The sequence below is a fragment of the Silene latifolia genome, chromosome Y (assembly GCF_048544455.1).
Source record: "Silene latifolia isolate original U9 population chromosome Y, ASM4854445v1, whole genome shotgun sequence".
NCBI classification, from domain to species: domain Eukaryota; kingdom Viridiplantae; phylum Streptophyta; class Magnoliopsida; order Caryophyllales; family Caryophyllaceae; genus Silene; species Silene latifolia.
In genome coordinates this window covers 339,306,882-339,314,231 of record NC_133538.1, presented here as the reverse complement: position 1 = coordinate 339,314,231, position 7,350 = coordinate 339,306,882, and positions in this window count along the sequence as shown.

The window sequence follows — 7,350 nt, the reverse complement described above, 5'->3', positions numbered from 1 at the left end:
CCAACTCACACGCCCTTAACAGCCCCCGAAAACCCGACACGAAAATAACTCAACTCAACCAATTCACCACCCTAATGCCACCGTGACCACCACCACTGCCACCATGGTTCCAAGGTGGTCCCTTCGACCCAACAATACCACCACATAAACTCCCCCTACACCGGCAGCAACACCAACCATGTCTCCTCCCCTGTTTTCACGTTTTTCCGACAACACCACCACCAGCCACCCCACCAACACCCCCATCGTGGTCGACCAAACTACCATGACCCAACCCTACCAAGCCCAGGTCAGAAAGAGTCACGGTAATGGGTTCAAACCCGTGTTCAGCGTGTAACCAACCACCCATAACCACCATTCGAAAACCCTAATAACAGCCCTCCTCCCGCCGGTCAACAATGGTCAAATAAGGTCAACGGTGATCCTTGATCATCCACGGTGACAACGGTACTTACGGCCTGATTTATGGTTGTCTAGATAACAAGTTATAGTGTCGCAAAGTATATACATAAGACGGTCTGAAATATTACCTTGAGGCGATAATGAATTAATTCCTTTGCTTTTCTCTTCCTTAATTTTATTCTTCTTTCTTTTAGATCTCTTCCTTTTTCAGATTTATTATGGTATTTATAGGGTAAGATTAAAGAGTATGTGAGGTCAATTAGGAAACTTATTATAATTACCTTTTTATAATTATTATAGGAATTACCATTATAAATTTTAATATTATTATTATTATTATTATTATTATTATTATTATTATTATTATTATTATTATTATTATTATTATTATTATTATTATTATTATTATTATTATTATTATTATTGTTATTATTATTATTATTATTATTATTATTATTATTATTATTATTATTATTATTATTATTATTATTATTATTATTATTATTATTATTATTATTATTATTATTATTATTATTATCATCATCATATATTACTAGTCTTACATAACTAGAATTTCCACCAATTATCTTATTATTGTCATAACATTATTATTATTATTATGATAATTATTGATATAATTATTATTTCCATATTATTTATTATTAATTCCCGATACAAATCCCGATCACATCCATATTATAATACTAAATTTCGATCCACCAAAATATGGCACACAGCCCAAGGTCCAATTATTAGCTAAACCCAATTCCCGACTTGCTTACTTCATTTATTTTTTTAATTAATGTCTTATTTGTAATTGTCATTAGAAATGTCATTTAATCACTTATTAAATTACATAAATTATTCTTATAAATTATTATTAAAATACGGAGTGTTACAAAGTAGAAAACAAAATAAGTTTCTACACGTACTGATCACGAAATTGAATTTAATAATCATGCTTTTATAGAATTCTATAGGGAAAATGGTGTAGGACATAACTTTTCTGCTCCACAAACCCCACAGCAAAATGGTGTTATTGAACGTATGAATAGAACACTAGAGGATATGGTACGCCCTATGCTATTGTGTAGTGGTCTACCTCATAATTTTTGGGCTGAAGCTATTAGCACTGCAAGCTATGTTCATAATCGAGTTTTGATTAGACCTATCATTAAGAAGACACCTTATGAGCTCCTTAGAGGACGAAGGCCCAACATATCTCATCTACGTTGCTTCAGGAGTAAATGTTTTGTCCATAAGAATGGCAAAAATAGATTAAGCAAATTTGATCCCAAAAGTGATGAAGCTGTTTTCGTTGGATACTCTAATCATAGCAAAGCATAGAAAGTTTTTAATAAAAGAACTTTATGCATCGAGGAAAGTGTTCATGTTATTTTTTATGAGAATAATACGTTTGATAAAGCTGAATAGGATGAGGAGGAAGATATGAATGAACCTGATTTCCGTGTATCTAGAGATGATCCTTCAGAGCTGTATGTAGAAGACAAAGAAATTGAAGGAACGAATGATGAATGTGGAGATCCTTAAAATGAAAAGGGAAAGAGAGCTAAGACTATAGTTGATGATACTATAATCTCCTCTAAAAACAAAAACTAATAAAGCTATAACTTCAAATCCATACCAAGGTATAGAATCAAGAGTTATACCTGATTCTACTATAACCCCGGGATTAAACTCAGGGGGAACAATTATTGGAACCCAATCATTTGAAGATGGTAAACCCAGTTCAAATGATAATGATGTGCCTTCAGTCTCTAAGAAATGGAGATATAAAGATTCTCATCCCATGAAGAACATTCTTGGAAATTTAAGGAGAGGTGTTCAAACTCGTAGAGAATTGGACAACTTTTGCTCCTTCTATCTACTCTTTTCTCTCCACCATTGAGCCTACCAATATTAAAGAAGCTCTAGCTAAACCAAATTGGATAGTTGTCATGCAAGAAGAGTTGCAACAATTTGAAAGGAATAAAGTATGGCATCTGGTTCTTAGATCTAAGGAAATATCTGTTATTGGCACCAGATGGGTGTTCAGTAACAAACTGGATGACACATGAGTTATTGTTCGAAATAAGGCTAGATTGGTTGTGCAGGGATACAATAAAAAAGAAGGAATAGATTACGACGATACCTTCGCTCCTGTGGCCAGACTTGAAGCTATTAGATGATTAATAGCTTTTGTAGCTCGCAAAAGAATGAAGCTATTTTAAATGGACTCTAAGACTGCATTTCTTAACGGTTATTTGAATGAAGAAGTCTTTGTAGAACAACCCCTTGGATTTCTGGATAGCAAGTTTCAAAACCATGTTTATAAATTAGATAAAGCTTTATATGGTTTGAAATAAGCTCCTAGGGCTTAGTACGACACATTGACCAAATATTTACTCGATAATGATTTTAAAAGAGGATCTATTGACAAAAACCTTGTTCCTGAAATTTGAGGGTTCTGATTTATTAGTTGTACAAATTTATGTTGATGATATTATTTTTGGTTCAACTAATAATAGATTGTGCAAGTATTTTTAAGACTTGATGACCTCATAATTTGAAATGAGCATGATGGGAGAACTCAAATTCTTCCTAGGGCTTCAAATTCAATAAACTAGTGAAGGCATTATGATCCACCAGCAAAAATACATCAATGAACTAATCAGAAAATTCGGAATGGAAAATTCTCATTCTATGCCCACACCTATGGTCACGGATAATAAATTGACATTAGATGAAGATGGTAAGTCTGTCGATGAAATAACTTACCGAGGTATGATTGGTTCACTTCTATATTTAACTGCTAGTCGTCCTGACATTATGTTTAGTGTATGCAGGTGTGCTCGTTTTCAATCGTGCCTAAAAGAATCGCATATGATAGCAGTTAAGAGAATCTTGAGGTATCTAATTGGTACGTCAAAATTATATTTATGGTATCCACTTGAATGTAATTTTGATCTCATAGGTTATTCAAATGCAGATGATTGCAGGTTGTTCACATGATAGAAAAAGTACTTCCGGCGTCACTAAGTTTGTTGGACCATTCATCATCACGTGGCATTCTATGAAACAAAATTCAGTCGCCTTATCTACTGCTGAAGCTGAATATATTGTTGCTGCCATGGTATGTTCTCAATTACTCTTGTTAAAGAACAAATTATCTGACTATGGTGTGAGTGTTGGTTGTGTACCTATTTTATGTGACAATACGAGTGCTATAATTATATCCAAAAATCTCGCGCAACACTCGCGTACTAAACATATTGATATTGGGCACCACTTTTTTAGAGGCCAAGTAGAGAAGGGCAATATAAGACTTGAGTTTTGTAGCACGGAAAAATAATGGGCAGATATTTTGACAAAAGCTTTGGCTAGAGAATGTTTTGAGAATTTGCGGTTGGAAATTGGTTTAATCGGTGGCAATTAAACTTGTCATAAATATTTCTTGTCTCTATGATTGACTAGATTTAGACGAGATTGTATGAATGTGTCCGTACATTCCGTTGCCAGATTATAATTATTAAATATTTTATTATATTACTAGAATATTCCGTCTATGTACTGTTTATATTTTATGTCCTTAATACAAACCAAATTCCATCTCCACAAAATCTTTTGGCCGAAAAATTCCGAAATTCACTATATTATTTCTTATCTTATTTTCGGTTATTTTCCATATTATTTACAATATCAAATTCTAAATATCTTGTTATATCCTTTCTTTATCCTATCAAAATATCATCCAATTTTATTTAAGATTTGGTATAATATGATGTTTTGTAAAATTGGAAATAAAATCCAATTCCTTATCTATGCCAACCGTCCAAAATCTTTAACCTATTTCACTCCTACCATAATTCATCTACCTACTTTCCTAATTCAACCAAGTGTGAAATTCTTTTGATTATTTATCCCCTCCTACCACAAGACACTCCACCATCATCATCATCAGACCATCATCCTTTCTCCTTCTTTTTCGAAAACTAAAAACCCAAAACCCCAGACACTCAACCTTACCTAACCATGACACCACCACAAATATCTCAAACCACCCCTATCACTCGTTCAACAATCAAATCCACCAAAGCCACTACCAATACCATGCCTCCCTCAACTCAACCGAAACCAAAATACTCCCATGCCACCTAACCACAAGTCGAGTCTAGTGATGGAGATAAAAGGAGAAAGTTAGACAAAGGGAAAAATAAGGTGAATGATGTTAGAGAGGAAGAAGTAGTGGTGGATCGTGGTGCTGTAGTCCGAGAAGGTGTTCGGAAGACGATGTTTCATGAGTATATGCCACATGCGACGGAGTCAGGCTTAAATAAACTCCGTCTTACAAAAGATGAAAGACGATCAATTGATCAAGTACTTCAATATGGCATTCATGGAGGTCGAAATTATCCGAGTGTTTGGTATGGAAAAATTGAAGATTTTCAATTTTTCTCATATTTGTGAGTTCTCAAGTCCGGTGTATCCTATTGATCTTGTTCAGTTCTATGCATCGGTTTAAGTTTCAAAAGGAATCATGCATGTCGTGGTGAATGGTAAAGGTGTCGACATCTCTATTGCCGATTTTTGTTCTCTGTTATCAGTTCCTGATGATGGACTCGAAATTAATCCAAGTCAAGAATGGGGCGATATTACGGATGAGGTTAAGTTGGTGATTAAGCGGTCTTTGATAATGACATAACACATAATAGTCATGTGTTGACGGCGCTCTTTTCCCCCAAGGTAAAAATTTTCATTAATTTTCTTTGGAGTACTATACTTCCTCGCCGTGGTGGTCGTGATAAGATTTAGAGTTATGAGATGATAACCGTTTTCTCTTGGTTGGAAGGACGGAAGGTGAGTCTTCCATTCCTTTTTTTTAATCGTATTATCCAAACTAGTGTCCTTGCTCGAACGGACAAGGTATCCACCACCATTGATTTGCCTAACGACATGTGGATATCTCGTCTTTTAGAGGTCAAGAAAGTTGTGGATGCGGCAAGTTATTGAGTGATGACTCGGGATAAAATAGGTGATAAGTTTTTACAATTGATGAAATTTGGTGTGAAGGGACCGGAGTTGGTGTTCGTTTCTAAAGGCGTTGTTGAGGAAAAGTCATCGGATGTTTTGGCGGCTATGGATAAGAGATTGGAAGAGTTTATGGTTGGTACTAATACGAAGATGGAGGCGCAAACACAGCTATTGATTGTAACACCCCTATACACCAAGGCGCCCTACCAAGACCACCTACCGCATGAGAATGCTACCATCTCGGTTACCCGAGGCATAGTAATAAATTGACCATCAAGAAACATAATTTAAGTATAAAGTTTAAAGTGATTACATCAAAACCAACTGTAAAGTAAAATACAACTGTTTCAAACAAAAAATCCAACTAAGTAAACAAATGTATTATGACAACACAGCGGAAGACTATGACTCTGACCCGTGGTGACTCCATCCACAGCTAATCCCGCGCGCATCCGAGATATACCTGCTAAACAACTGCTCACCACCCTCGAATGCATAACCACTTTTTTCAAAATATTTAAACGGGGTCAGTTACTTCATAAACAAAATAAGATAATACAACAGACAGTTACTAAAACACAATCCTCCAACACCATCACATCACCAAACATATGACTACATACTAAAGTGTGTAGCCCTGCCAGAATATCCATCGCAATTGATATTTCACACCGCTAGTGGGGGACCTCAACCGTTCCCACCTAAGCCCCGCTCACCTCCATCGAGCAAATAACCCATGTTCCTTAATGTGCACATCCCCCTTGTGACGGGAACCACAAGGGTCGAATCAAGGGCGCGAAGCCATTCCCGCAAGTGACTCCACTCAGCCGAGGGAGTACCTCGCGAACCATAGCTAAATCACAATCCAATCACAATACCAATTTAAAAGATGCCAAAAACCAATTACGATACAATCAACATGCCAATCAACTAACAACCATCTTATAACATTTACACAATAACTGAGTAGGGAAACCCTAACTTTACGTAGTCGGCTATAATTGCAGTCAATCACACAAATGTACAAAAGTACCCCATCGTCACCTACAACAATAATCAACAATTACACATCATAAATCGATTTCTACCAAAAACCCCCAAATCACCCAATTAGGTTTAGAGAAATATTAATTATCCGACATAAAAACAATATAAGAATCTTACCCACAAGATGACGATCACAATAGTGGGATGAACTCAGAAATCCGATAAACCCTAGACTTTATTTGATAGCAATGAGTGAAGAGAAAGAGCGTCGTAGTTTTCTTTTGTGAAAAGTTTGAGAATAAGAGAAAAACATAAAAAGGAACAGTCAAAATAACTTTATATAGCTCTTCACACGTTACTATCAAAACCGGCTCGAAACCCGTAAAATGCGACTTACTCGATCGAGTACCCATCAGGCAGAACGTACTCCAGAATGCAAAACTAACTTACTCGACAAAGTAAGTCCTACTCGATAGATTACCCAACATCCCAAATATCTGAAGTATTACATTGATGAATGTTGTAGCTTGGTCAGGGGCGACAAAACAGAGTGATGCCTCTGTTGGTATTGATTCGGTTGCTGCTGCGATTACAGGTTTGGAGGAGCGGGTTGGGCTTATGAGGAGGGATATGGAATTGGTTTTTCATGACGTGGTCCGTCGTACCATGTCCATGGAAAATTTGGTTAGCCAAGGTGCGTTGATTATGATGGCGGGTCGAAAGATGCGAGAGGACATGGGTCTTATTTTCGAAGCTACAAAGGCTCTTTCGCTCAAAGTGCTCAACTTTGATACGTGTTTGACGACCCAACCTACCCGTATTCGTTCTTGCCTTGACCGTCTTGAGTCCCTTGAATTCTGTACTAGACCCGGCTATGTCAACCCCCATACCGTTAATCATCCTCGCCGTTAAGCTTTTCTTTGTTTTCAG